The sequence below is a fragment of the Anomalospiza imberbis genome, unplaced genomic scaffold (assembly GCF_031753505.1).
Source record: "Anomalospiza imberbis isolate Cuckoo-Finch-1a 21T00152 unplaced genomic scaffold, ASM3175350v1 scaffold_50, whole genome shotgun sequence".
NCBI lineage: Eukaryota > Metazoa > Chordata > Aves > Passeriformes > Viduidae > Anomalospiza > Anomalospiza imberbis.
The window spans coordinates 418,995-424,688 of NW_027100109.1; positions in this window are offsets into that span (position 1 = coordinate 418,995).

Below are 5,694 nucleotides of genomic sequence, written 5' to 3' on the forward strand. Positions count from 1 at the left end.
ACACGGATCGGGTGTCGCAGCTGCTCGGCCCGAGGGACGACGCTGGCGGCGGGCGGGGCCTGCGTGGAGTCACCCGCAGCCCACTGGGCGCGAACCGAACGGAAGGAAATTGGCTCTTTTCCCGCCGGCAGGGGGCAAGCCTGCCTAGTACCGAGATGCGTGCATGGCTGTGACCAAAACGTGGCACTGCTGCCGTGTCCGGTCATAAACTGCGTGCTTTCATTGCATGGTATTCAACGTAGCTGTGGCGAGGGTCATCTCGGCCCTCAGCCTCCTCACTCTGTAAAGTGTTACTTGCCCTTGATTTTGGATCGTCTTTTCCTGCTGTCCTTGGACTCCACGCTGAGGACGCGAGGTAGAAACTAAACCAAATCCTCTTGGGCTTGACACAGGGCTCGGTATTGAAGGCTGCTGCTTTGGAAACATCATAGGTCAGAAGGAGAATACTTGGAGGAAGAACAAACTATTCCTCAGTTTGAACAAACATCCTTAGTTGTGAACTGAAGTGGGCAATTAAATAAATAGAAGATAAACACTCACTGTCTGATGTAGCTGGCTGAAAAAATAGCTCTTAAGCGACTTCTACCAAAGCTTTTACAAGGCTAACTTCAGCATAATTCTGCACTGAGAGATCACTGCACTGGAGCAGAACAATTGATCTTTTCTAAGGTTACTTCAAAATTTTTTTTAGTTTTTCAGTTCAAGTATCTGACTATGTATCTTCAATCAAAGTACATAATGCTAAGTTCCTCATAGCTGTTCCTGTGACGTTCAGTACTGCCACCTCAAAGCACATCACAGTTATTATGGAAAATTAAACGCTTCAGCTGAGTAAGATGAGCATTCCTCTTATCATCCTTGGTATCAACAGTACAAAATGAGAGTTCATAACTAATTTGATTGAAAGTGTCACATCAGAAATCTTTAATCATGAACCCAGATCTCTTAACAGTTTCTGCCTCTTAACAGCATCATCTTGCCTTCCTATAGACAAAAAGGCCCATGATTCTGAAAAATTATTCCTCAGGCTCAATCCTGCTCTCAGTTTGCAATCCTGTAAATACAGCAGCGCACAGAGATAATTAACTGTTGGATTAAGTCTCATCTATATGGCTAAGACTGGCATGAAGCCTGAGTGCATCCTGCACAACGAATTCCTTAATACATGCCTTTCTTCTTTCACTGCTTTTTTGACTGCCCAATGCTATTAGAAGGGTGAAAAAAATAGGAGAGTGTGGTCAGGCATACACTGCCTGCTGCAGCCCTGCTAAATACTGAGTTGCAGTCTGCACTCAGCATATGAATAAGCAAAGAATTGTGCTTACCCAAGCTCTTAGACATGGAGGTTTTATTCTTTATACGTATTCTCTTAACAAAAATTACTAGCTGTGGATTTTCATATTAGAAATAACAATCTGTAAGTATTTAAAAATTCCATTTTCATGATTGGCCTCAGAAATGCCTTCTGGCTAATGTTTACTCAAAACAAATAGCCCCTGGAATAAGAATTATTTCCTTGTATTAACATATGTCCAAATGCCCATGTATTTTTTTTTTATAAGAAGAATTAAGAAGCAGCACAGTTTTATGCAAAAATACATCTGCGTGTTTAAATACAATTAGGTATTCTTATTTTACCCTCCCAAGAGGCACTTTTTCTGACTTCTTTTCAGTTTGCAGAATATTTTCTCTCTTGTAAACACTCTTACGTTCCACAAAAGATGCTGTTCTACGAGAAAAAGAACTGCAAAGCAAGTTGGTGAAACAGTATTATCTATTCTGTACTGTGTTAGATTGTGTCAGGTTTGACTGCAAAATAATTAGTCTTTCTGGTTGGGAGTTTTTTAAAGATTTTAAGTGTTATAAGACTTATTAGCTGTTGAAATGTGATGCAAGGATCACTAGTGAGCCAATTCTTCAAGATCAAGTTAATGAAAGAGCACAAGATTTACTTCTCTTTTCAGTTCCTTGATTACTAAAAAAAAAAAAAAAAAAAAAGGAATTCCAGTATGTAGGGGTTTAAGCATTATAGTAAATTTGTAACCAGACAGCTGTTGGCTGCTGTGATCATTAATGATCCCATGAAGTAAGTTATGTATTTATACACATTTAGGGAAGTAAGACTGATGTCAAATTATATTGAGAGATATTTGTTTAATAAATTAACTGCAGTGAAAATGGGCATTTCTTGCTTTACTGCACACTGCTGGATACACCGATACACTGACAGTTCCCCAGACCTTTGGCTGCTGATCCGGGTGATTGCCTCTGCCCCATTTCTGTAACCTCTCCTATCATCTACTGATGCATCATTTCTTACTTATCTGTCTTTTTCACTTCCCTTACTTCAGTTTTTATTTATTTTTGAGACATCAAGGAAAAAGCCTTTTGATCAGTTCTGTCCTTGTAAAACAATCTCTCTCAGGTCCTCACTTGCCACAGTCCAGAACTTGGTCTTTGTCTCTACAAATCCATTTCCCACATCACTGTGGAACTGAACTGAACTGCAAAGCTTCAGTGCCCTCAAGGCATCCACAGAGTTCAGCAATGAATCCAGAACGAAGACTGGGAAGAGCATGATTCCCAACAGGGTCAGATATGCCCCAGTTCTTCCCACAGCTTTTTCTACTCCTCACTCCTAAATTGAGAAACTCTAGTTTCCAGGGTGAGCAAATGACAGAGGACAGGAGGGAGAGTCGAATGATCCTGTGCTAACAGATCTTTCTGTGTCTACAACATGTTATAAAGGCAGCATGAAAACTGCAGGGATCCCATGTCTTGTGAGCTTAGGAGTAGACTGAAGGCAGTAGGATTTCATACCTGTGATTCATGTGCTTGTGTCTTTGCTGAAACAGGAACTGATGCGCTCCCAGGAGAGATTAATTCATCCAGAATGTAATTTCCTATTAGAATGCTGTTTCACCGAAATATTTTGACGAAAATAAAACCTATGTTGCAGAAATTTTCTGGAGCACAGAACACATTTAACTATTGCAGTCATGAGCAGCTTGCAGGAAAAGATTTTGAGGTTACTTCCTAGTCACAGTTTACAAAAAGACCATTTATCTTTACATGTGCCCCCACTTTTTTGGACCAAAGTAGTATTTTGTTAACCGAGATATAGCTTCAAATAACCTACTTTGACAAAAAAATAGTGGGAATATTCAATATCTTTGTTTACATGTATATACACGAAATGAGGAAATGAATTTCTAACTTTCTGTATCCAAAATGTGGATCCTTATGTAAGATCCAGGAATAGGAACCTGTCTGAGTAGGAGAGCAGTTTAGAATATTTTTGAAAAAAGGGGCAAACCTGTTCTCATTTCTATTAATCATCATCATCATAAAAAGTACACTTTTCAGAACAGTTTTACAAAGTGGTTGAGCATTTATAAAGGCAAAAAATTATTAGGAGTCTTCTCAAAAGAGGCATTAATATTCTAGCTAAAAATGAATATTCTCTCTAAAGTATCTTTAATCCTAGATAAAATATCTCAGTTTTGCAGACCACTCTTGAGAGCAGGAGGAGAAAAATCAGAAAAATCAGCCTCACAAAAAAAAAAATAAAATTTTGAATATACTGTTGTAAGAGTTTTCAAACAGCTCTACTTGCTAAGAATTCCACAGTAAAGGCTGCACAAGACTTATATTTCTAGATGGATCTTGAAAGCATAGGTCTGTGATGAGAAGTGGATCTAAACAAAGAAGGTAATACAGTAACTTCAGACACAAGATTTTGATGAGACTTTAACTTAGCAATTTCCTAGCTAAACCATTGCTCTGCTAGCAGCAGATGCAGTTTGCTGTACACAATGATGTTTTAAATAACATTAATTTGAACTCACATTATATGTCTGTTATTTAAAATCTTTTTACAGTGAAAGTCAGTAAACAAAGATGGTCTTTATCTGAAGCCGACTGAAACATGGTATAATCTCTCCTTTGACACCACTAGGTATTGCTTTTGATCATAGTGTACATAAAAATTTTCAGTCTGAATACCTAAGCATTGGCAGCAATTAGAATAGCTAACTCTCCCATCTATCTTACAGCAACATCAAAAATATGCATTTTGTAAGTTACATTATAGAAAATAAATTATGTTTTTAATTTCATTTCCCTAAAAAAAAAAAAAAAAGGTAGGTTTACATAGGAAATTACTTCTATTTAGCCCTTATATTACCTGGGCATGGTTTATTTAGGCTAGGCACAGATTTAGATCTGAGCATACTTACATCTTAGTAGCTTGGTATACATGTGCATAGTCACATTATGTGAGTGCCTGGTGGCCAAGCCAGCTCCACCCTGGTCCCATGTCCTAGCCTGCCCTTTGTTGTTCCAGGGAATTGTCTGATACCCTGGGCTGACCTGGCTGTGATGGCTGGGTGGTCCTGGCTGCCAGGCCCTGTTGTGCCTTCCCAGGCAGCCCCTGCAACTTCTGGCTCCCCAGCCCCTCGAGATTTTGATTGTAATACTGATACAACAAACCATGGATTGTGATCTGACCTGAGCTGCAGAGATTCAGGTGATGAGAAATTATATGTTAAATTGTATTATAAATTCCCTACCATGCTAGTTACAGATTGTACTAGGTTAACTCTACTTGTAGAAATCCTATGCCATTCTAATAATAAATTCTCTTCTATATCAACCATAACATCCTGTTAAGAAAACAAAGTTTTAATTGTACCTATGGTTTAGTGCCATCCTCACCCTGCCAATATCCCCAAGAGAGCCCACCTGTGTTGTGGGTGACAGTGTCACTTGGATAACCCTGACATGTCTATTAACCGAGAACCTCATGGAGCAACAGGGAACTTTTTAGCAAGTGTGTGAAAAGGGCTGGATGTAGTATTTAGGAGATTGAAAGAGATGGTATTCTGGACAGTTGTACTCTGGGTGCTGAGAAAGTTCTGCATTGCACACCCTGGCTACCTTTCTCAAAGGACTATTACTAAATTAAAACTTCCTGCTTGCAAATTAACTTAATGTTTTGTTAGTGGGTTTTGAAAGAGGTTAATTGAAAATGCTATGGCTGAATGTTATCTAGAAGGAAGTTCTTATCTTTTTTTGTCAGTTGATTTTGGTCATTTGGCAGCTTTCTATGCAGTGACTTAAGCTGTTTTCTACTGCAAAACCACTTATAGGTAAATTTGGAGAGGTTTACAGTGCTTTTCTTTTTCTATTGTTCAACATCTGATTTGAGGTAGACTTGACTTTCAGGGATCACATGAACTTAGGTGTCCTGTTGATTTGGTGAAAACTCTGAAAAGTCCAGCATCTCTGGAAATCAAGTGTCTCCTTCTCATCTTTCAGAGATGTCTGATTTTGGGTATAAAAATGTTGGTGATTAAGTGCAGCTAGTAGTGCTACAGCATTGTTATTAACATTTGCATTGACTGTCTTGTATATGCTTATTTGAATTTAGAAATCAGGGCATTATGGAAAATTTATATTGTACAGTATAAATTATATTGAAAAATGAAAGATTTATTTAACTTACATAAGAAGATAAATACCCAACGGATTGACAGTTAAAACCCACAGTCTTAAGCAGAAAACATACAAACTTTTAAAATATTTCTTTTGAGAAATATCAAACCTATTTTGCTACTCACAGCAGTTCAGAACTCTCACTCCTTTCCCTCCTTCCTTGTTCTCTTCACAGCTTTCTAGGCACCACATACCTCT